The following is a 26,338-nucleotide window of genomic DNA, read 5'->3' as shown; positions in this document are numbered from 1 at the left end:
ACCTATATCCCCGAGAATATCGATTACTGATCCCCCACGCTCCTTCTGGACAAAATATTCACAGTTAAGATGTCAAACGAAACATCCTTCTCAGAGGTTGAAACACTTGACATCTATACTAATGGATCCAAGTCCTCAACGGGTATGGATGGCGGTTTCTTCATTCCTCGCTTTAATAAAGCGGTGTGTTTGCGCTGAATGGCTACTGTAGCGTTTGACAGGCTGAAATTTCAGCTATAAAAAGAGCTATTAACTGGATGAGGTACTAAACGATATACAACGGTAATATTCGAATTTATACTGACAGCAAACCTGCCATAAAATCTCTATCTGGTGTCGCGAATGTCGGATGTCTCTTGACGAGATGGCGAACCATTCGTGCCTGGAACTGCTCTGGGTACCGGGTCATTGGTTAACTGGTGTCCCACTTTCATGTTGTAAATCCCTCATTCAGCATAAAATTTACGGGGCTGCTCAGACCAGATGGCTATCACTGACCTACGGATCGATATCAAGAATGATTTGACCTCTTTATGATGAGCGAAGGTCTAAATGTTTTATAGCGATTTCCAAGACGAGACTGCGTGTATTAGTAGCTGTTGTAAATTCCTCATTAAGCATACAATTTACGCGGCTGCTCAGACCAGATGGCCATCACTGACCTACGGATCTACATCAAGAATGACTTGACCTCTCTATGATAAGCGAAGGTCAAAATGTTTTATAGGGCTTTTCAAGACGGGACTGCGTGTATTAGTAGCTGTTGTAAATCCCTCATCCAGCATAAAATTTACGGGGCTGCTCAGACCAGATGGCCATCACTGACCTACGGATCGACATCAAGAATGACTTGACCTCTCTATGATGAACGAAGGTCTAAATGTTTTATAGGGCTTTCCAAGACGAGACTGCGTGTATTAGTAGTTATCTTAACAGAGCACTGTATTAAAGGTGCGCACGCTAGAAGAGTAAAACTTCCATACTATGACTATTGCAGGAGCTGTAAAAACGAAGAAGAAAAGAAAACTGTCGAACACTACCTCTGCCTCTGCCCTGCCTAGACAAACATCACGACTGAGTTTCTAGGCAGTCCAATACTGGAACTTGCGGCTCTACCAAATATGGACACATTTAAGTTAGAATCGTTAATTCGGGCATCTGGATGCTTTAATACCATGTTAAACACTGATATGCAATGTCCTATGGGTGGGCTTTTTTCATAGGATCTGTTACAGTATAACACAACGGGACCATTAGGATCCAAGTGAGTCGGTCATTAGCCCACTGCCTCAATAACCTAACCTAAGACATGATATCTAGAATTCCAGATGTGATGGAGAAATTCTCAATCCTTTAGAGCTGCACTGCACTTTGGTCTCTGGATTAAAAATTTATCGGTCTGTGTAATAGTACACGATGCTGATACTTTTGTGTTCCTTATCATAGAAAAATTTCTTTAAATCATAAGTGATTTTAAAGAAAGAACAATTGATGAACTTTATCATAAGATGATCTAAGGTTAAACCCGAAAGTCTGGCTAGGGGAGAAAGTATAGAGGAAGTAGTTTTCGTCTGATGCAACGTTTGTTCTATATGCATACATATGTACGGCTTAATAACGAATTTCCCTTATAATGCAATGTGCTATCCACTTGCAAGAAAAACTCTAGACAATTGAATTGCTATGGAAATTGATTAGTAAAATTTTATTCCTTGAATGGCAATGAAACCATTTATTATATTTCCTCTCCTTCTAGACGTTACTATGAGTAATTTATTTAAATAAAGGAATCCAACCAGAATGCACTATTTCCAAATAAATAAACTTAAAAAATATTTATACTAACAACCAAAAAAGTAAAGATTCAATCACAGTTTTTGAAAAACTTTAAAATTAAATCTAACCACAAAAAAAAGAGAGCATTATAATTTTTGCTAAAAAGTTTTGATTTCAAACCAATTTTGTTTTTTTGTTTCCTTTAACTACATAAATATTTTTGTTGCTGTGTTGCATACCAATTTTTCTATTTTCTTTCTTTTTTGCTTTTTTAGTCATACAAATACAATTGAACATTACAGTGTAAAAGTACTTCATAAAACATTTAACAACACATACCAACAGAGTCAATGCATATAGTTACCCGGTAGTTTAAGAAATGTATAAATAGACTTTATTTATGAAGTGTAATCCTAAGAGTAAGAATTGTTTCCTTGAACTGCCGGTTAACTTTACACCTGCCTGTTTGTTTGTGCTCAAATACCTAAACTGCAACTATTTGATTTACTGTGCGCCTAACTAATCCGTTACTTACTTAGTTTTGTACGAAGTACTAAATACTATTTGCACACACTGTGTATAGATGTTTAAAGTACCTAACTAGAAATTAAATTTCATTATTTCTATTTGTTGACCAACTCCGCCACCTCCGGTCTCGCCACCTGCTCCACCCAACAATGTTGATTTTTTCGTTTGATTATTGATTTCCTGCTGCAACGACTCTACCAGCTGCGTTTTGTCTGTCTGTAACAATTGATTTTGTGTTTCATTGTACTGCCAGGTTGTGGTAGACACTTGTCGTGTCTTTCGTACAATGGCCTGTGCCTGTGGTCACGATGCCATATAGGTGCATTGTGTTTTTGGCTGTGGTTCAGTCTGTTCAATGGGTGTAATGGCAGCACGTTTCCAAAATTCTCTGACATTCTCAACGGTCTCCATAATGCGTAAGAAATTTTTACCCGCCAACATGGCTATGTCTTCTTCACTCCAATTGGGATCTTCGAGTAGAGTGGCCAAAAGATCTGGGTATTTGGAGACATCTTCCAGACCTATGGGTGGCAGTTCTATGCTATCATAACCAGCTCCTAAACCTATATGTTGTATACCCGCTATGGCTCTTATATACTTAATATGCTCCACCACATCCTTAAGTCTAGCCTGGCGACCACAAGTCACATCTTCTGAATCAAAGGAAATCATTATGAGGCCACCATTTTCGGCCACTAATCTTAATATATCATCCGGCACATTACGTGTTGAATTGCACAATTGTCTAGCACCCGAATGGGAAAATATCACTGGAGCACGGGTAGCCTGCAGTACATCACGGGCTGTGGTATCTGAGCTATAAGACAAATCAATCATCATGCCCAAACGATTCATTTCACGTACCACTGCCTTGCCAAATTGTGTCAAACCGGTATCAATCATGGCCGAACTAGAACTGGCCCATGAAACATCACATTTATGCGTTAAACTCAAGTAGCGTGCACCCAGCGAATAAAATGATCTCAACACCCCCAAAGATGAACCAATTGCATGGCCACCTTCGATGCCAATCAGGGAAGCCATTAATCCATGACGCTGTGCCGTTTGTATGTCAGCCGATGATTGCACTAAGACAGTGTCTTGCTGATACATGTCAGTGAGGCGCCTGATTATGTCGATTTGTTCCAATGCCAATTGGACAGCATCCAAACCTTGAGCTTCACACGGCACATAGGCTGACCTGTAGTGATGATGATGATGATGATGGAGTAAACAAGAAGAAAATAAAGAAATGGAAATAAGAAAATTTGTATAGATATTTATTTGTAAGTTCTTTAGTTTATGCTATTTTCACTGTTTTAAAGGATGTCATAGAAAAATGCAAACTCAAACAGTTTTTTTGCTGAATAAAAGTGTTGGATTTTGCTCTTTTTTTTTGCTACACAAAGATGGGAAGCATTTTGGTTCTGAAATAAATTTGGAAAACTTAGACAAATGAGACAAATGTCCAGATTTTGGGGAAATTTTTGAAAGCAACCGAAGAAATAGCGTTCCAGAGCTATAAACTGTTTTAGAATTATCAATAATAGCTGCTGTTAAAAGATTCTTAAGAAGTTATCTCAATCCCATATTTTCAGTTTTTTCATAAAAAACAACTTGCTACTTCTCAATTACCTTCCAATGAATTCCCTATTTCCTATTAATCGCTTATACCAAGAACATCACCAAATCAATCACATACTCCACACTCTGTAGCTCACTTTTCGTTATCTATCACAATTGTCTAGAAAACTTTTACTTCTGCCATATTTATTTCTATTCAATCTTCTTAAGAACAACACTTTTGCTCTACTTTGATTAAATTGGCACTAGTTTAGTGTCATAAATATTTATGTAGTGACTGTACTGTATACTACAGAATCACAAAATTTAACTCTAGTCAATAGTTGGCAAAGAAATGTAAATAATTTTTCGAATTAAATTTGCATCAACTTGTAATACTTTTAGTTAGATAAATAAATGTATAACTCAAAACAAGTGTCTGAAAATTAAGTAACAACTTTAAGTACAAGTATTTCTTTGGGAAAAAAACTTTTTTTCAAAGTTGCTTTAATTATTTCAAATTAGTACTACATATGAAAAAGGCTTTTGAGGAGATTATAACCTAAACTACATCAATACGAGACAAACTTAATAAGTTTTTTTTTTTTCCAGAAACATACTCGTAACATTAGATTATAGCAAACGATATCAGCGGAATCATGTGAATTAAAAAACCTAATACTGAAATAAAATATATAGTACTAATCAGCATCCCATTCTAAAAGTCAGCAGATCTAAATTATATCGATATAATACGAATTCAAGAACCTATTACTGAAATAAAATCTGTAATCCCAATTAGCTTCCTATTCTAAAAGTCAGCAGATCTAAATGATATTGACACAATACGAAAAGGATAACTAGAATCAGGATATCTATATATGTATATGAAAATGATTCTGTGTGTATTTCTTTGTTTCGGCGTGTGGCACCTCTTATATAAATTAAAGCCAAAAATTCGAATATTCTGAAATTTAGCACCAATAACTTTGGCATCCTGTAAACATTTGGTTAATAAATTAGCGGATTTGCAAGAGTGGGCGTGGCACCTGCCATATTAATTAAATAAAAAATTCGTGCATCAGGAAATTCGAACAGTTTAAAACCCTCACTAGATTTTACAAGGTATGTTTACGAAAAACACTTCAGACACCTATATTGAACCATCTAGAGTGAAAGTTGAGATGTACCTAGTTTTGTTCAATATTTATGAAGGAAATTTAAGAATTCATTTTAAATTCTGAAGTGAAATTTTCCAAAACTTATTCTGGATAACTGATCTAATGCTAATACCTAAACATAACGACAGCGGGTCTCACCAACAATCGTCTACCGACGCAATAATTTATATGTTTCCGAACTCTGTATCCAAAAAGAATCTAATTTTAACGGCTTTACAGAATCCACCGATCTTGTCTTTGACATTCTTTAAGATAAAATCACTTTATTTGCTTCATACGGTCTTGCTTTCGGTCTCTTTCAAAAAGTACCAAAATCATAAATCCCTGAGACATAACAAGATTTCGTAGTTAGTAAGTTAAATAACGGGACTATTGTGTGCTCATTTAGCAAAGGCCTGGTATTTGGAATCGAATCCACGACTGACATACTAGAACTAACCCACGACACGATTGATAAACAAGTTAGAGTGCTATATTCGGCTGAGCCGAATCTTAAATACCCTCCACCAGCCACTTTTATATTAATACTTTTCTAATTGATCAAATATTTGTAGAAATAAGTTTTCTCATGTCTTAAATAAAAAAATCCCAAGATTTAAACAGCATAAATCTATTATAAGATTTATTGAACATTACAAACGCCATTTTCTTTATATTTTAATAGCGCTTAATGATATTTAGTAATTTGCATGTAGGCATGTGTGTGAAAGATTTAAGGATTTTCAAAATACATATATATAATTTTGTTCTACGCAAATTTATAATGCAAATAGTTAAATACGGTTAAAGCGCTTTTAAGGGCAGGACCTAGTATTGGAGCTATGACCAATTATAGACCGATCCAAAAAATTTTGCATAATAATATTTGTGTATATAAGAGCAATACTTGTATCAAATTTTATATGGATATCTTCATTAACTAATGAGTTATGTGGTTTTAAGTGATTTTCGGGAGGGGACCTTGTATGGGAGCCATGACCAGTTATGGACCGATCGGAAAAAAATTTTCAGTTATATTTCTCAGTCATAAAAGCAGTACTTTTACCAAATTTTATATAGATATCTTACTTTAGTAATGAGTTATGCGCGTTTAAGTGATTTTCGGGAGGGGACCTTGTATGGGAGCTATGACCAATTATGGACCGATCCAAGAAAACTTTTATAGTAATATTTCTGTATATAAGAGCAATACTTGTAACAAATTTTATATGGATATCTTTATTTACTAATGAGTTATGTGGTTTTAAGTGATTTTCGAGAGGGGACCTTGTATGGGAGCCATGACCAATTATGGACCTATCGGAAAAAAATTTTTCAGTAATATTTCTCACTCATATAACAGTACTTGTACCAAATTTTATATAGATATCTTACTTTAGAAATGAGTTATGCGCGTTTAAGTGATTTTCGGGAGGGGACCTTGTATGGGAGCTATGATCAATTATGGACCGATCGCAAAAAACTTTCAGAGTAATATTTCTATGCATATGGGCAATACTTGTGTCAAATTTTATATGAATATCTTAATTTAGTAATGAGTTATGTGCGTTTAAGTGATCTTCGGGAGAGGACCTTGTATGGGAGCTATGACCAATTATGGACCGATCGAAAAAAAACTACGTAGTACTATTTCTGTACGCGGGAGCAATACTTGTACCAAATTCTATATGGTTATCTTCATTTGGTAATGAATTATGTGCGTTTAAGTGATTTTCGGGAGGGGACCTTGTATGGGAGCTATGTCCAATTATGGACCGATCCAGAAATTTTTTTCTCTGAATGAATTATATTGACATAGGATTTTAATTTGCAAAATTTTGTGAAGATATCAGCATTCTGACGGAAGTTATTAACAAAAAACCCATTTTCCGGGAATATGTACTTTTGTATGGGAGGTATATGAAATTGTGGACCGATTCTAGCAATTTTCAGCAGGGATCAAGTTCTCGTATAGAAACTTATGTATGGTGATTTTCATGAATTTATCTTGCATAGTTTTTGAGAAAATTACATCCGAATATGTAAAAAATGCTTATTTTTTTCGAGGTTGTTTTAAATTTTGATTCATAACTTTTCCCGGTATGAACCGATTTTGCTCATTTGCAATACCAAACTGCTTAGAAAAACAATGAATATTTTTGGTGAATTTGGTGTACTTCCTTTGCTTAGTTTTAACGTGAGCGTGTTTTAGGCAGACAGACGGACAGACGGACAGACAGACGGACATAGCTAAATCGACTCAGAATTTGATAAGGACCCACAATATATATACTTTGTTGGGTCTCAAATGAATATTTCTTGGTGTTACACACGGAATGACAAAGTTATATATACCCTCTATCACCACTGATGGTGGTGGAGGGTATAAAAAAGAAAGCAAGAAGATAGGTAACAAGTTAGAGTGCTATATTCGGCTGAGCCGAATCTTAAATACCCTCCACCAGCTACTTTTATGTTAATACTTTTCTAATTGATCAAATATTTGTAGAAATAAGTTTTCTCATGTCTTAAATAGAAAAATCCCAAGATTTAAACAACTTAAATCTATTACAATTCCAAGATCTATTGAACATTACAAACGCCATTTTCTTTTCTGAATGGAACCTAGTACGAGAGCTATGACCAAACATGGACCGATGGTAAAATGAGTTATGTGCCTCTAAGTGTTTTTCTGAAAGAGACCTTGTATAACAGCTATGATAAATTATGGACCGATAGGAAAACAATTTCACAGTAATATTTATCTGTATATGAGCAATACTTCTGCCAAACTTTATATGGATATCTTAATTTAGTAATGAATTATATGCGTTTAAGTGATTTTCGGGAGGGGACCTTGCATGGGAGCTATGACCAGTTATGGACCGATCGGAAAAAAAATTGCTCAGAAATATTTCTGTGCATATAAGCAATACCTGTACCAAATTTTATATGGATATCTTAATTTAGTAATGAGTTATGCGCGTTTAAGTGATTTTCGGGAGGGACCTTGTATGGGAGCTATGACCAATTATGGACCGATCCAAAAAAACTATCATAGTAATATTTCTGTATATGTGAGCAATACTTGTACCAAATTTTATATGGATATCTTAATTTAGTAATGAGTTATGCGCGTTTAAGTGATTTTCGGGAGGGGACCTTGTATGGGAGCTATGATCAATTATGGACCGATCTGGAAAAATTTTCACAGTAACATTTCTGTGCATATGAGTAATACCTATACCAAGTTTTATGTGGATATCTTAATTTAGTAATGAGTTATGCGCGTTTAAGTGATTTTCGGGAGGGGACCTTGTATGGGAGCTATGACCAATTATGGACCGATCGGAAAAAACTTTCACAGTAACATTTCTGTTACTGTGGGTAATACTTGTACCAAATTTTATATGGATATCTTAATTTAGTAATGAGTTATGCGCGTTTAAGTGATTTTTGGGAGGGGACCTTGTATGGGAGCTATGACCAATTATGGACCGATCGGAAAAAACTTTCACAGTAATATTTCTGTGCATATGCGTAATACTTGTACCAAATTTTATATGGATATCTTAATTTAGTAATGAGTTATGCGCGTTTAAGTGATTTTCGGGAGGGGACCTTGTATGGGAGCTATGACCAATTATGGACCGATCGGAAAAAAAATTTCTCAGTAATATTTCTGTACAGATAAGCAATACTTTTACCAAATTTTATATGGATATCTTAATGAAGTAATGAGTTATGCGCGTTTAAGTGATTTTCGGGAGGGGACCTTGTATGGGAGCTATGACCAATTATGGACCGATCGAAAAAAAATTTCGTAGTAATTTTTCTGTATATGGGAGCAATACTTGTACCAAATTCTATATGGTTATCTTAATTTAGTAATGAATTATGTGCGTTTAAGTGATTTTCGGGAGGGGACCTTGTATGGGAGCTATGTCAAATTGATACAGAAAATTTTTTCTCTGAATAAATTCTGTTGACATAAGATTTTAACTTGTAAAATTTTGTGAAGATATCGAGATTGTGACGGAAGTTATTAACAAAAAACCCATTTTCCGGGTATATGTACTTTTGTATGGGAGGTATATGAAATTGTGGACCGATTCTTGCAATTTTCAGCAGGGATCAAGATCTCGTGTAGAAACTTATTCGTGGTGATTTTCATGAATTTATCTTGCATAGTTTTCGAGAAAATTGCATCCGAATGTGTAAAAAATGCTTATTTTTTTCGAGGTTGTTTTAAATTTTGATTCACAACTTTTCCCGATATGAACCGATTTTGCTCATTTTCAATACCAAATTGCTTAGGATAACAATGAATATTTTCGGTGAATTTGGTGTACTTCCTTTGCTTAGTTTTAACGTGAGCGTGTTTTAGGCAGACAGACGGACAGACAGACGGACATAGCTAAATCGACTCAGAATTTGATAAGGACCCAGAATATATATACTTTGTTGGGTCTCAGATGAATATTTCTTGGTGTTACACACGGAATGACAAAGTTATATATACCCTCTATCACCACTGATGGTGGTGGAGGGTATAAAAAGAATAGGTGAATGGAAAACGGGTCTACAATGGGGATACAACCTAGAATATTTGTAAAGATGGAATAAATAAATAAGATAGAAAATGCATGCCCCCTATAAAGCCCAGTCAAAGAAGAGACTGATTCCCTTGAGAAAACCTAGTAGACTATGGTTAGGGAACCTATTCCCTAGCCATTTCAACCTGAGATTCTGTATCCTAGAACATTGGCAAACAATATGCTCGATCGTTTCTACTTCCTCCCCATCTTTGTATAACCTGCAATGGTCCGGTATACTACTGTCTCACTTACTGACAAAGGTTCTAACTGAGCATATTAATATTTGGCCAGAGGGTTTTGAAATTTTGCTACCGAATCTACTATTCCAGTACGGGATATAGTGATAAATGGGTGGTTTCACCATCCTTTCCATATTCGCTATATCAAGGTTCGAACATAGTCTAGTAAGTATTACCATGCACATTACAGTGCCCTGGCACCCAACACAATGTAACGACAAACACTTTCATAATCAAGAAGTTAAGTAGCTAACAAGTTTCGATCTCTCTTCAGCGTTCTTCATAAGCAATCAGTGAGAAACAGTGAAATATTATATAGGGGTTTTATTAAAGGCTTTAGGAGTATTTCGGAAATTATGTCATTTTTTATGAAATAGGACATCGCTAAAATCTCTGCTGTGGAACTAACTAAAATTTCATTACTCGAGCATATAAATCGGCTTAAATACAAGAAATATCGCGTTCGATGTTGGCCTGAAGTTCATCCGACTTTGTAAGCCGGTTGGCATAAACCAGTGAATTATGTAATCAAAAGAATCTTCTTATTTAACACGAGTAGTCATCCCATCTCTAACATCACAAACACACCGTATCAAATCCATAGAAAAAGAATCGTACCTATTTCGAAAACAAAATTCTATAAATTCTATTTTGAAAAGCAATTTAATTATACCAGCTTTAGATGTCTCCGTTAATGCCACCATGACAATGGCTCTTAATTTCTAAGAATAATTTGTAAAAATAATTGAATTCAAATTTAAATGAATGCTATAGAAAAACATAAAATAAGAATAATCAATGAATTCGTTGTTGAGTGAAATTTAGTGTTTTTTCTATACGCATTTATTTATTTTGGCATTTAAATGACAAAATCACCAATTTATACGCTCAAATTATTGTGTATGTAAATTTTCGTTTTTAAACTTGATGAAAAAACCATGCAGTTGCGGGAGACGGTCAGCCCTTTATAACATACATAAATTATCATTGCAATTCTAGATATGCTTTAGTTCTGTTCTAGTTCTGTTCTAGTTCTGTTCTAGTTCTGTTCTAGTTCTGTTCTAGTTCTGTTCTAGTTCTGTTCCAGTTCTGTTCTAGTTCTGGTCTAGTTCTGTTCTAGTTCTGTTCTAGTTCTGTTCTAGTTCTGTTCTAGTTCTGTTCTAGTTCTGTTCTAGTTCTGTTCTAGTTCTAGTTCTGTTTTAGTCCTGTTCTAGTTCTGTTCTAGTTCTGTTCTAGTTCTGTTCTAGTTCTGTTCTAGTTCTTCTAGTTCTGTTCTAGTTCTGTTCTAGTTCTGTTCTAGTTCTGTTCTAGTTCTGTTCTAGTTCTGTTCTAGTTCTGTTCTAGTTCTGTTCTAGTTCTGTTCTAGTTCTGTTCTAGTTCTGTTCTAGTTCTGTTCTAGTTCTGTTCTAGTTCTGTTCTAGTTCTGTTCTAGTTCTGTTCTAGTTCTGTTCTAGTTCTGTTCTAGTTCTGTTCTAGTTCTGTTCTAGTTCTGTTCTAGTTCTGTTCTAGTTCTGTTCTAGTTCGGTTCTAGTTCTGTTCTAGTTCTGTTCTAGTTCTGTTCTAGTTCTGTTCTAGTTCTGTTCTAGTTCTGTTCTAGTTCTGTTCTAGTTCTGTTCTAGTTCTGTTCTAGTTCTGTTCTAGTTCTGTTCTAGTTCTGTTCTAGTTCTGTTCTAGTTCTGTTCTAGTTCTGTTCTAGTTCTGTTCTAGTTCTGTTCTAGTTCTGTTCTAGTTCTGTTCTAGGTTCTGTTCTAGTTCTGTTCTAGTTCTGTTCTAGTTCTGTTCTGGTTCTGTTCTAGTTCTGTTCTAGTTCTGTTCTAGTTCTGTTCTGGTTCTGGTTCTAGTTCTGTTCTAGTTCTGTGCTAGTTCTGTGCTAGGTTCTGTTCTAGTTCTGTTCTAGTTCTGTTCTAGTTCTGTTCTAGCTCTGTTCTAGTTCTGTTCTAGTTGTGTCTAGTTGTGTTCTAGTTCTGTTCTAGGTCTGTTCTAGTTCTGGTTCTAGTTTGTGTTCTAGTTCTGTTCTAAGTTCTGTTCTAGTTCTGGTTCTAGTTCTGTTCTAGTTCTGTTCTAGTTCTGTTCTAGTTCTGTTCTAGTTCTGTTCTAGTTCTGTTCTAGTTCTGTTCTAGTTCTGTTCTAGTTCTATTCTAGTTCTGTTCTAGTTCTGTTCTAGATCTGTTCTAGTTCTGTTCTAGTTCTGTTCTAGTTCTGTTCTAGTTCTGTTCTAGTTCTGTTCTAGTTCTGTTCTAGTTCTGTTCTAGTTCTGTTCTAGTTTGTTCCAGTTCTGTTCTAGTTCTGTGCTAGTTGTCAAGCAGTAATTGGATATTTTTTGAGAAATATTTTCAAAAAAAGAAAGCAGCAACTCCGTAAAAAACTGCAGGATACATGTAAACATTAAATTCTGAATTTTTAAGTAAATTTAAATGTAAATGTGAATGAATGAATTTGTAAGTATATATAGAGATATTATTGTATGTAAACTGATAATTTATTGTTTTTAATTTATTTTGATTTATACGCACGCAAAAACGACAACAATTTTCCAGTTGTTTAACATAAAACGTGATTATGTACAAACATTGTCCGTACAATTTTATATTCATGTTGTACAACTATTTATGCGAATGTGAATAAAATGCAGATGTTTTTTTATACCCACCATCAAAAAAGATGGGGGGTATATTGATTTTGTCATTCCGTTTGTAACACATAGAAATATTGGTCATAGACCCACAAAAGTATATATATTCTGGGTCCTCATTAAATTCTAAGACGATCTAGCCATGTCTGTCCGTCTGTCCGTCTGTCCGTCCGTCCGTCTGTCTGTCTGTCTGTCTGTCTGTCTGTTGAAAGCACGATAGAGTCCGAGTGGAAAGAGCTAGAGGGTTGAAATTTCACATAAATATTTCTAATAGGTAAGGTTTGTTTGGTATTGAAAATGGGCAATATCGGTCCACGTTTTCGGATAGCCCCCATACAAGTGGCCCCTCGAAAAGCAGCTTTAACAGCCATAACTTGTTTAAAAATACGAATATAGCGATGAAATTCGACATAAGTAAGTTTCTTATGATCCAAAATCAATATGCGAAATTTTATGAGGATCGGTCCATAATTGACCCTACCCCCCATATAAGGTCCCCTTCAGAAAATGACTTTAACGCTCATTACTGGCTTAAAAATACTAGTATATAGATGAAATTCGACATAAGTAAGTTTCATTCGAGTCAAAATCTATCTAAAAAATTTTATGAGGATCGGTCCATGATTGACCCTACCCCCCATATAAGGTCCCCTTCAGAAAATGACTGCAACGCTTATTAATGGTTTAAAAATACGAGTGTAGCGATGAAATTCGACACAAATAAATTTAATACGAACCAAATTCTATCTACCAAATTTTATGAGGATCGACCAATAATTGACCCTACCACCCCCTATATATGGTCCCCTTCAGAAAATTACTTTAACGCTTATAACTGGCCTAAATATACGAGTATATAGATGAAATTCGACATAAGTAAGTTTCATTCGAGTCAAACGAGGTTTGATGGTGGGTATATAAGATTCGGCATAGCCGAATATAACACTCTTACTTGTTTTTTTTTTTTTTTGTTCGAGATCCAAGAACTAAAATACAATTTAATGCAAATTAAAATTATAATGAATACCATGCTAAAGTACCATACAAGCGAGAGGTGAATGCAGGTTTAGAATATATAAATATCATTGTGTACAGGTGACAGGTTGAATAGTTGATAGAATGAACATAGAAAAATATTGTATATGTTGCGTGAATGAATTATGGTTAAATTTTGGTACCCTACCTAAGGATAGAGTCAAACTAAAATTAATAATCATACGATTACCACATCCGATTTTCTGAAACTAAATTCGATCTCCTGTATTATGCAGAACATTTTTAAAATTTTCCTATAAATAAACCTTTGCCAGCCACGCCTTCTAAAATACCATGGACACGTCAAAAAGTATCTATGATTAAATTACACTGTTTAGTTATTTGTACCTACTAACACCTGGTAAGCTTGAAACCGCCTGTATTTACTTTAACCCCACTCGTCAAACAAAAACAATGTTTGTTAAGTCTGTGTTTGCTTTTGTTATATTCACAACAACGAGTTTAAGCAACAACTCATCATCATGAAGTATCAGCATCATCAGCAGATAGTGTCACTAGTACGAGATGACTACTTCGCATATATTTTTTTAAATCCAAGAGTATAATTTCGATGTCAATGGCTGTGAAGTGGCTTTACAGAGTGACAGATAATAAGAGTGCAAACTGTAAAAACAAAAGGTAAATAATAAATCTTCACCGAAAACAAAACTATCCAAAGGGCTATTATGAATCATCAATTCCTTAATGTTGTGACATAATCGAGATATTACAACACTCAGATCTTAGACTGTTTCTTCAGAAAAAAAATTTAAATAGTTATTGAATTTTTCCAACATTTAGTTCTATTCCAGTTCTGCTCTTGTTCTGTTCTAGTTCTGTTCTAGTTCTGTTCTAGTTCTGTTCTAGTTCTGTTCTAGTTCTGTTCTAGTTCTGTTCTAGTTCTGTTCTAGTTCTGTTCTAGTTCTGTTCTAGTTCTGTTCTAGTTCTGCTAGTTCTGTTCTAGTTCTGTTCTAGTTCTGTTCTAGTTCTGTTCTAGTTCTGTTCTAGTTCTGTTCTAGTTCTGTTCTAGTTCTGTTCTAGTTCTGTTCTAGTTCTGTTCTAGTTCTGTTCTAGTTCTGTTCTAGTTCTGTTCTAGTTCTGTTCTAGTTCTGTTCTAGTTCTGTTCTAGTTCTGTTCTAGTTCTGTTCTAGTTCTGTTCTAGTTCTGTTCTAGTTCTGTTCTAGTTCTAGTTCTGTTCAGTTCTGTTCTAGTTCTGTTCTAGTTCGTTCTAGTTCTGTTCTAGTTCTGTTCTAGTTCTGTTCTAGTTCTGTTCTAGTTCTGTTCTAGTTCTGTTCTAGTTCTGTTCTAGTTCTGTTCTAGTTCTGTTCTAGTTCTGTTCTAGTTCTGTTCTAGTTCTGTTCTAGTTCTGTTCTAGTTCTGTTCTAGTTCTGTTCTAGTTCTGTTCTAGTTCTGTTCTAGTTCTGTTCTAGTTCTGTTCTAGTTCTGTTCTAGTTCTGTTCTAGTTCTGTTCTAGTTCTGTTCTAGTTCTGTTCTATTCTGTTCTAGTTCTGTTCTAGTTCTGTTCTAGTTCTGTTCTAGTTCTGTTCTAGTTCTGTTCTAGTTCTGTTCTAGTTCTGTTCTAGTTCTGTTCTAGTTCTGTTCTAGTTCTGTTCTAGTTCTGTTCTAGTTCTGTTCTAGTTCTGTTCTAGTTCTGTTCTAGTTCTGTTCTAGTTCTGTTCTAGTTCTGTTCTGTTCTGTTCTAGTTGTGTTCTAGTTCTGTTCTAGTTCTGTTCTAGTTCTGTTCTAGTTCCGTTCTAGTTCTGTTCTAGTTCTGTTCTAGTTCTGTTCTAGTTCTGTTCTAGTTCTGTTCTAGTTCTATTCTAGTTCTATTCTAGTTCTGTTCTAGTTCTGTTCTAGTTCTGTTCTAGTTCTGTTCTAGTTCTGTTCTAGTTCTGTTCTAGTTCTGTTCTAGTTCTGTTCTAGTTCTGTTCTAGTTCTGTTCTAGTTCTGTTCTATTTCTGTTCTAGTTCTGTTCTAGTTCTGTTCTAGTTCTGTTCTAGTTCTGTTCTAGTTCTGTTTCTGTTCTAGTTCGTTTCTGTTCTGTTCTGTTCTAGTTCTGTTCTGTTCTAGTTCTGTTCTAGTTCTGTTCTAGTTCTGTTCTAGTTCTGTTCTAGTTCTGTTCTAGTTCTGTTCTAGTTTTGTTCCAGTTCTGTTCTAGTTCTGTTCTAGTTCTGTTCTAGTTCTGTTTAGTTCTGTTCTAGTTCTGTTCTAGTTCTGTTTCTAGTTCTGTTCTGTTCTAGTTCTGTTCTGTTCTAGTTCTGTTCTGTTCTAGTTCTGTTCTGTTCTAGTTCTGTTCTAGTTCTGTTCTAGTTCTGTTCTAGTTCTGTTTCTAGTTCTGTTCTAGTTCTGTTCTATTTCTGTTCTAGTTCTGTTCTAGTTCTGTTCTAGTTCTGTTCTAGTTCTGTTCTAGTTCTATTCTAGTTCTGTTCTAGTTCTGTTCTAGTTCTGTTTCTAGTTCTGTTCTAGTTCTGTTCTAGTTCTGTTCTAGTTCTGTTCTAGTTCTGTTCTAGTTCTGTTCTAGTTCTGTTCTAGTTCTGTTCTAGTTCTGTTCTGTTCTAATTCTGTTCTAGTTCTGTTCTAGTTCTGTTCTAGTTCTGTTCTAGTTCTGTTCTAGTTCTGTTCTAGTTCTGTTCTAGTTCTGTTCTAGTTCTGTTCTAGTTCTGTTCTAGTTCTTTCTGTTCTAGTTCTGTTCTAGTTCTGTTCTAGTTCTGTCTAGTTCTGTTCTAGTTTGTTCTAGTTCTGTTCTAGTTCTGTTCTAGTTCTGTTCTAGTTCTGTTCTAGTTCTGTTCTAGTTCTGTTCTAGTTCTGTTCTAGTTCTGTTCTAGTTCTGTTCTAGTTCTGTTCTAGTTCTGTTCTAGTTCTGTTCTAGTTCTGTTTCTAGTTCTGTTCAAGTTCTGTTCTAGTTCTGTTCTAGTTCTGTTCTAGTTCTGTTCTAGTTCTGTTCTAGTTCTGTTCTAGTTTCTGTTCTAGTTCTGTTCTAGTTCTGTTCTAGTTCTGTTCTAGTTCTGTTCTAGTTCTGTTCTAGTTCTGTTCTAGTTCTGTTCTAGTTCTGTTCTAGTTCTGTTCTAGTTCTGTTCTAGTTCTGTTCTAGTTCTGTTCTAGTTCTGTTCTAGTTCTGTTCTGTTCTGTTCTAGTTCTGTTCTAGTTCTGTTCTAGTTCTGTTCTAGTTCTGTTTCTAGTTCTGTTCTAGTTCTGTTCTAGTTCTGTTCTAGTTCTGTTCTAGTTCTGTTCTAGTTCTGTTCTAGTTCTGTTCTAGTTCTGTTCTAGTTCTGTTCTAGTTCTGTTCTAGTTCTGTTCTTTCTGTTCTAGTTCTGTTCTAGTTCTGTTCTAGTTCTGTTCTAGTTCTGTTCTAGTTCTGTTCAAGTTCTGTTCTAGTTCTGTTCTAGTTCTGTTCTAGTTCTGTTCTAGTTCTGTTCTAGTTCTGTTCTAGTTCTAGTTCTAGTTCTGTTCTGTTCTGTTCTGTTCTAGTTGTGTTCTAGTTCTGTTCTAGTTCTGTTCTAGTTCTGTTCTAGTTCCGTTCTAGTTCTGTTCTAGTTCTGTTCTAGTTCTGTTCTAGTTCTGTTCTAGTTCTGTTCTAGTTCAGTTCTAGTTCTATTCTAGTTCTATTCTAGTTCTGTTCTAGTTCTGTTCTAGTTCTTTTGTTCTGTTCTAGTTCTGTTCTAGTTCTGTTCTAGTTCTGTTCTAGTTCTGTTCTAGTTCTGTTCTAGTTCTGTTCTAGTTCTGTTCTAGTTCTGTTCTAGTTCTGTTTCTAGTTCTGTTCTAGTTCTGTTCTAGTTCTGTTCTCTAGTTCTGTTCTGTTCTAGTTCTGTTCTGTTCTAGTTCTGTTCTAGTTCTGTTCTAGTTCTGTTCTAGTTCTGTTCTAGTTCTGTTCTAGTTCTGTTCTAGTTCTGTTCTAGTTCTGTTCTAGTTCTGTTCTAGTTCTGTTCTAGTTCTGTTCTAGTTCTGTTCTAGTTCTGTTCTAGTTCTGTTCTAGTTCTGTTCTAGTTCTGTTCTAGTTCTGTTCTAGTTCTGTTCTAGTTCTGTTCTAGTTCTGTTCTAGTTCTGTTCTATTTTATGTTAGTTCTGTTCTAGTTCTGTTCTAGTTCTGTTCTAGTTCTGTTCTAGTTCTGTTCTAGTTCTGTTCTAGTTCTATTCTAGTTCTGTTCTAGTTCTGTTCTAGTTCTGTTCTAGTTCTGTTCTAGTTCTGTTCTAGTTCTGTTCTAGTTCTGTTCTAGTTCTGTTCTAGTTCTGTTCTAGTTCTGTTCTAGTTCTGTTCTGTTCTGTTCTAGTTCTGTTCTGTTCTAATTCTGTTCTAGTTTTTTTTTTCTGTTCTAGTTCTGTTCTAGTTCTGTTCTAGTTCTGTTCTAGTTCTGTTCTAGTTCTGTTCTAGTTCTGTTCTAGTTCTGTTCTAGTTCTGTTCTAGTTCTGTTCTAGTTCTGTTCTAGTTCTGTTCTAGTTCTAGTTCTGTTCTAGTTCTGTTCTAGTTCCGTGTTTAGTTCTGTTCTAGTTCTGTTCTAGTTCTGTTCTAGTTCTGTTCTAGTTCTGTTCTAGTTCTGTTTCTAGTTCTGTTCTAGTTCTGTTCTAGTTCTGTTCTAGTTCTGTTCTAGTTCTGTTCTAGTTCTGTTCTAGTTCTGTTCTAGTTCTGTTCTAGTTCTGTTCTAGTTCTAGTTCTAGTTCTAGTTCTGTTCTAGTTCTGTTCTAGTTCTGTTCTAGTTCTGTTCTAGTTCTGTTCTAGTTCTGTTCTAGTTCTGTTCTAGTTCTGTTCTAGTTCTGTTCTAGTTCTGTTCTAGTTCTGTTCTAGTTCTGTTCTAGTTCTGTTCTAGTTCTGTTCTAGTTCTGTTCTAGTTCTGTTCTAGTTCTGTTCTAGTTCTGTTCTAGTTCTGTTCTAGTTCTGTTCTAGTTCTGTTCTAGTTCTGTTCTAGTTCTGTTCTAGTTCTGTTCTAGTTCTGTTCTAGTTCTGTTCTAGTTCTGTTCTAGTTTCTGTTCTAGTTCTGTTCTAGTTCTGTTCTAGTTCTGTTCTAGTTCTGTTCTAGTTCTGTAGTTCTGTTCTAGTTCTGTTCTAGTTCTGTTCTAGTTCTGTTCTAGTTCTGTTCTAGTTCTGTTCTAGTCTGTTCTAGTTCTGTTTCTAGTTCTGTTCTAGTTCTGTTCTAGTTCTGTTCTAGTTCTGTTCTAGTTCTGTTTCTAGTTCTGTTCTAGTTCTGTTCTAGTTCTGTTCTAGTTCAGTCTAATTCTGTTCTAGTTCTGTTCTAGTTCTGTTCTAGTTCTGTTCTAGTTCTGTTCTAGTTCTGTTCTAGTTCTGTTCTAGTTCTAGTTCTGTTCTAGTTCTGTTCTAGTTCCGTTTTAGTTCTGTTCTAGTTCGTCTAGTTCTGTTCTAGTTCTGTTCTAGTTCTGTTCTAGTTCTGTTCTAGTTCTGTTCTAGTTCGTTCTAGTTCTGTTCTAGTTCTGTTCTAGTTCTGTTCTAGTTCTGTTCTAGTTCTGTTCTAGTTCTGTTCTAGTTCTGTTCTAGTTCTGTTCTAGTTCTGTTCTAGTTCTGTTCTAGTTCTGTTCTAGTTCTGTTTAGTTCTGTTCTAGTTCTGTTCTAGTTCTGTTCTAGTTCTGTTCTAGTTCTGTTCTAGTTCTGTTCTAGTTCTGTTCTAGTTCTGTTCTAGTTCTGTTCTAGTTCTGTTCTAGTTTCTGTTCTAGTTCTGTTCTAGTTCTGTTCTAGTTCTGTTCTAGTTCTGTTCTAGTTCTTTCTAGTTCTGTTCTAGTTCTGTTCTAGTTCTGTTCTAGTTCTGTTCTAGTTCTGTTCTAGTTCTGTTTAGTTTCTGTTCTAGTTCTGTTCTAGTTCTGTTCTAGTTCTGTTCTAGTTCTGTTCTAGTTCTGTTCTAGTTCTGTTCTAGTTCTGTTCTAGTTCTGTTCTAGTTCTGTTCTAGTTCTGTTCTAGTTCGTTTAGTTCTGTTCTAGTTCGTTCTAGTTCTGTTCTAGTTCTGTTCTAGTTCTGTTCTAGTTCTGTTCTAGTTTGTTCTAGGTTCTGTTCTAGTTCTGTTCTAGTTCTGTTCTAGTTCAGTTCTAATTCTGTTCTAGTTTGTTCTAGTTCTGTTCTAGTTCTGTTCTAGTTCTGTTCTAGTTCTATTCTAGTTCTATCTGTTTTGTCCTGTTTGTTCTAGTGCACAGTGTTCCCACTATATAAAATGTACATATATGTATTTAAATTTATACAGATCGAATTTCTAACGAAAATAAATAATAGCAAATGTTTGCAAACGTGACACATTTTAACAAAACAAAGTTTGAATTTTAAAATAGTTTAAATTTTACTCTACATTCATACATGTGAATCGGACAAGTAAAAAGCACATATTCTCACATACAAAGGGCAGAGCAAATAGTACAATGGGAAACAATTTGTGGGAAGTAAGAAAGACGAAACATACAAAGACCTGTAATTCGGGGACGCAGAAATAAACATTATAAATGTACTTGATTTTAAAATGACTATAGACTTCTACTGAATATTAGCAGAAGAATTTACTCCCTAGATTTTCCAAAGAGCTACATTGTCCCATCTAAAACTACTGGTATGTAACAGTCCAATACACATGAAAATATCAGGTGTGTTAAATAAGAATCTACAATTTCATGCTGCAAAATAATGACATGTGTACTTGAACGTTTCTATGCACGAATATTTGTGTAAATTTCGGGCATAATAATAGGTGGGTGCATATTTTGCCAGGTTTTCAACATAATCAATAGCACGATTTTAAATTCCATTTTTTTGAATGTAGATGCCAACATAATTGCATAATATCCATACATAAGTATGTACGTATGTTATTGTTGCAACTAACTATATCCGTACATAGATTCAACATATTTGTATACATAATGTTGCATAACTTATACGTGTAAACTATGACCGTGTATGAATAACAAGTGGCTGAATGTAGTAAATATGAATGGACGGATGGATAGATGGATGGGAGGGTTGCTGCTGTTAAACGATGAGGAAAAATAGTTAAATGTTTTGTTTTCACCTTAAGACAATATGAAATCCCAACACAAGAGTATTATTTTCATTGTTTTATATTTTCGCAAAACTTTTTCATAGTATGGAAATTCATAGGTATTGTTGCAAAATGTTTTATAATGACCAAAAAATACAATCATTAAAAATGTTTTAGAAATAAACGAATATAAGAGAGAAAATAAGCAAAATTTAGTATTTGAGGGTCTTTCTAAAAAAACAACAACAGGGGGAAATTTTGTTACAAAACGTAATTACTCGAAAATATCATTAAAAGGTTTATAAATAGTTACTTCTTTAGGATTTCTCAAATTTTTTTAAAAACTTCATAAAAAGTTTTTTCTTAAAAGAAATTTCTTTCCATATGGATTTTAAATAGTGTTTGATTAAATTTACAAAAACTCCATGCGTCTGCTTGCTTTTCATCTCTATCTAAAAAAAATTTTAAATATATAATACAAATTCAAGAACGGTTTCTCAAATATACCTGCCTATTACCTTCCAATACATGTAGCAGTAATAAAGACTAGAAAAAATTCCTATTCATAGAATAACAAATCCAACTACCACATTGCTGCCAATCAGACATGGCAATTCAATAGAAATTTTTTTGTTGCTCTTGTTACTATTTTCCCCAAATTCACCTGTCTATACTATAGTATAGGAAAATTTTTCTAAAATGTAAAACAAGATTACACAAGAAAACACCACAGAAATAGTACTTACTCTGATTTGTACATTTGCACAAGAACAACTCAAATGTATAAATAATTTTTAAATTTAGGCAAGTGCTAGAAAAAAATAAAACTGAAGACCGTCATCATTTGGCAGCAACGAGTGAATGAACGTTCGAAATGAATGTAAATATCTGGCAGAAAGAAAAAAACTCTTATTGACTTCCACGTTGGCGACCTGACTAAACGCCTTGACTCTTGTAAAGGTGAATGGGATTTTGCTAGTAAAAATATTTGACGTTGATTACTGTGAATAAAAATAACATTTTAGAAAAATTCTTAACACGTCATGCCAATTCAACACAAATATTTCACAGTAAATATGGGATGAATAAAAAAATGGGGGAGGCAGATTAACTTAACATTTAATCGACAGAAGGCACATTTTTACACTTTATCTAAAATGCTAATAAACTTACATTGAATTGGCTCGAACTGAACTAGAACTGAACTAGAACTGAACTACAACTGAACTGAAAACTATAACTGAACTAGAACGAAACTAGAACTGAACTAGAACTGAACGAGAACTAACTAAAACTGAACTAGAACTGAACAAGAACTGAACTAGAACTAGAACTGAACTAGAACTGAACTAGAACTGAACTAGAACTAAACTAGACTAAACTAGAACTGAACGAGAACTGAAACTAGAACTGACTAGAACTGAACTAGAACTGAACGAGAACTGAACTAGAACTGAACTAGAACTGAACTAGAACTTGAACTAGAACGAACTAGAACTGAACTAGAACTGACTAGAACTGAACTAGAACTGAACTATAACTGAACTAGAACTGAACTAGAACTGAACTAGAACTGAACTGAACTGAACTAGAACTGAACTAGAACTGAACTATAACTGAACTAGAACTGAACTAGAACTGTAACTAGAACTGAACTAGAACTGAACTAGAACCTAGAACTTAACTAGAACTGAACTAGAAATGAACTAGAACTGAAACTAGAACTGAACGAAACTGAAACTAGAACTGAACTAGAACTGAACTAGAACTGAACTAGAACTGAACTAGAACTGAACTAGAACTGAACTAGAACTACTAGAACTGAACTAGACTGAACTAGAACTGAACTAGAACTGAACTAGAACTGAACTAGAACTGAACTAGAACTGAAAGACTAGAACTAGAACTGAAATAAACTGAACTAGAACTGAACTATTGAACTGCAACTAGAACTGAACTAGAACTGAACTAGAACTGAACAAAACTGACTAGAACTGAACTAGAACTGAACTAGAACTGAACTAGAACTGAACTAGAACTGAACTAGACTGAACTAGAACTTAACTAGAACTGAACTAGAACTGAACTAGAACTGAACTAGAACTGAACTAGAACTGAACTAGAACTGAACTAGAACTGAACTAGAACTGAACTAGAACTGAACTAGAACTGAACTAGAACTGAACTAGAACTGAACTAGAACTGAACTAGAACTGAACTAGAACTGAACTAGAACTGAAACTAGAACTGAACTAGAACTGAACTAGAACTGAACTAGACTGAACTAGAACTGAACTAGAACTGAACTAGAACTGAACTAGAACTGAAACTAGGAACTGTAACTGTAGAACTGAACTAGAACTGAACTAGAACTAACTAGAACTGAACTAGAACTGAACTAGAACTGAACTATAACTGAACTAGAACTGAACTAGGACTAAAGTATTCCCTTAAAGAACAAAAATTTTAAAACATTGATTATAATTAAAACTCAAAAAAGTGTTTATTAAGGCTTTTCTAAAATATTAACCATCAAAACACAGAAGTAACTCTAACCTCAATGCTACTCAATTGTATCCATTATCATTTTGAAATATTTTCTGTTAACCACCCATTACCAATATGTACATATATACATACATACTTATGTACACAGGCAACTAAGCAAGGCATGCAAATTAAGTAGACACGCAATAGACCTTAGCAGCAGTGGTGTAGGTCAGATGTTCAAGCCAAACAAAAATATTCCAAATTTAGTTTTTTTTCTTCTTGAGACATAAAAGATGACTAAAAATACCAATGCAAACCTCTAGATCTAAAATGAACAAAAATGTTCTTTTATGAAGAAACTTTTGTTGGTCGTTAGGTTGGTTGAATGATTTCTCGGTTTGGTTGGTTGAATGGTTGCATAAAAGAAATGCCAAATTTTTTGGTTAGCTTGCAACAATAACAATTGTGTCCTTTTGCATAAGAGAACCCCCGAAACTTCGATATGAAGCAAGGAAATGTTCAATTGTTTGTTAAGAAGTTTTTTTTTCTGCCCTCTTTTTGGTAGAAAATAGTTTTTGACTACAATAGTTGATACTTTGAAAGGTATAAATGAATTTAATTGAAGAGTTTTGTAATTTTTTTGGTTTCTGTTATTTCAGAGAGGAAATGTTTGAAAATAACGCGCACTGCAGCGAAGTAATTGTATACAACCAAAATTGTAAAAAATATGTTTATTTAAAGAAAAATACACCAAAATTTCATCAATTCAAGAAAATGTATACATATTTTCCTCTTGACAATTTCCCAGCCGAACCTACTGACAAAGCCGAGCAAATTTGCAATAAAATACTGTCCTTACAAAAAATCCTGACGAACCAAACCTTGAAATTAGCAAACAATAAAGAATTACCAGCAATAATATTCATGGCTATTTGTGCTACAATTTCCATTTTAAAAACGAATTCTTGCGAAACCAATTTATTTCATCTGAAAACAACAGAAATTTTCTCATAAATCATTATTCTTACATTGCCATTTCTATTGTCGGACCACTTGCTTCTGCTGCCTCCTGGCGATTTTTGACAAAACCATTTGCTCTTATGTTTTATTATTTTTCTCAACTTACCACACTTGTACACCCACATGACCCTGCTTTAAACGTTCCATGTCCGTTTGCGCCCACGCCGGTCGTACCCACATCGATTTATGATTTATATCATTGCTAACGTGCACCAGCTCGAGACTACTGTGTGCATATTTACGGACATTCCATGCAAAATTATTATGCCCATCGACCAGGGGCACCTCACGCAATATGCGTGTAACGATTTTCAGTCTTTGTGTGTGTGAATTGCGGCTGGGTGTCATAACGAAATGCTGATACAATAGTGTGGCTGCCACAGCCAACAGACCCAGTGCAACAATCAGTGTTAATACAATAACACATGAACTCCGACCAAGTTTATGCTGTACATTGTCACTGCCACCACCAACACCGCCACGATGACGATTGTGATGAAGATGATGATGACTGTTATGATGATGCTGTTCTCCTTTCGATTTGCGTTTTGTTTTCGTCGCTGCATCTACGGTGGTTGTTTCAGTGGCATCTGAAGGTGATTTAGTGTCATTGAAATTAACTTTTGATTTTTGTATACTTGATATTTCACCACCAGAATCACTATTCGATGTTGAGTTTTGGCGGGATATGGTACGACGTATATTGGAGTGTTCGGTAACATCAGGTAAACCGCCAAAGCCGGTGGTCTGTAAGATATAAAAATAATAATAAAACAGTAATTAATATGTATGAAAAATATCGAAAACAGAGTTGTTTGTTGGAAGATAAACAAAAAGTTAAATTGATATTGTTAATATATTCTAGAGGATTGCTGATGGATGATAGTATTAATTACTTTGAGATTATTAAACTATTGTAAATTTGAACAAATTTTTAATGGAATCTTTATATAAAATAAGTACAAAGCCGTAAAGAAATAACTGAAACTGTGTCCTCTCACTGAACTTGTATTGATGTAGAAGATAACTAGAAACAAAACTTGAACAGAACTAGAACAGAACTAGAACAGAACTAGAACAGAACTAGAACAGAGCTAGAACAGAACTAAACATAACTAGAACATAACTAGAAGCAAACTAGAACAGAACTAGAACAGAACTAGAACAGAACCTAGAACAGAACCCAGAACAAACTAGAACAGAACTAGAACAGAATTAGAACAAACAGAACAGACTAGAACAGAACTAGAACAGAACTAGACCAGAACTAGAACAGAACTAGACGGCAGAACTAGACAGAACATAGACATAACTAGAACAGAACTAGAACAGAACTAGAACAGAACTAGAACAGAACTAGAACAGAACTAGAAAAGAACAAGAACAGAACTAGAACAGAACTAGAACAGAACTAAACAGAACTAGAACAGAACTAGAACAGAACTAGAACAGAACTAGAACAGAACTAGAACAGAACTAGAACAGAACTAGAACAGAAACTAGAACAGAACTAGAACAGAACTAGAACAGAACTAGACAGAACTAGAACAGAAACTAGAACAGAACTAGAACAGAACTAGAACAGAACTAGAACAGAACTAGAACAGAACTAGAACCGAACTGAACAGAACTAGAACAGAACTAAACAGAACTAGAACAGAACTAGAACAGAACTAGAACAGAACTGAACAGAACTAGCACAGAACTAGAACAGAACCAGACAAACACTAGAACAGAACTAGAACAGAACTTAGCACAGCACTAGCACAGAACTAGACAGAACTAGAACAGAACAACTAGAACAGAACTAGAACAGAACTAGACCAAGAACTAGAACAGAACTAGAAACATACCTAGAACAGAACTAGCACAGAACTAGAACAGAACTAGAACCGAACTAGAACAGAACTAGAAAGAACTAAGAACCGAACTAGAACAGAACTAGAACAGAACTAGAAACCAGAAACTAGAACAGAACTAGAACAGAACTAGAACAGAACTAGAACAGAACTAGAACAGAACTAGAACAGAACTAGAACAGAACTAGAACAGAACTAGAACAGAACTAGAACAGAACTAGAACAGAACTAGAACAGGAACTAGAACAGAACTAGAAAAGAACTAGAACAGAACTAGAACAGAACTAGAACAGAACTAGAACAGAACTAGAACAGAACTGAACAGAACTAGAACAGAACTAAAACTAGGAAACTCGACAGAACTCGAACGAACTAGAAACTAGAACAGACTATGAACAACAACTAGAACGAACTGAACAGAACTAGAACAGAACTAGAACAGAACTAGAACAGGAACTAGAAACGAAAGAACA

The 26,338-nt window shown here is 34.7% G+C and overlaps 1 pseudogene; it reads right to left on the bottom strand.

The window, feature by feature from the left end:
* Window positions 1-892: 892 nt before the first annotated feature.
* Window positions 893-24,753, bottom strand: LOC119612163 (annotated as a pseudogene).
* Between the last annotated feature and the right edge of the window lie 1,585 nt (window positions 24,754-26,338).

This window comes from Lucilia sericata, unplaced genomic scaffold (assembly GCF_015586225.1).
Source record: "Lucilia sericata isolate MDLA Ls3-8-SP2 unplaced genomic scaffold, ASM1558622v1 Contig001618F_arrow, whole genome shotgun sequence".
NCBI classification, from domain to species: Eukaryota; Metazoa; Arthropoda; class Insecta; order Diptera; family Calliphoridae; genus Lucilia; species Lucilia sericata.
Note: the sequence above shows the minus strand (reverse complement) of the source record. Positions and strands in the feature narration are given on the sequence as shown.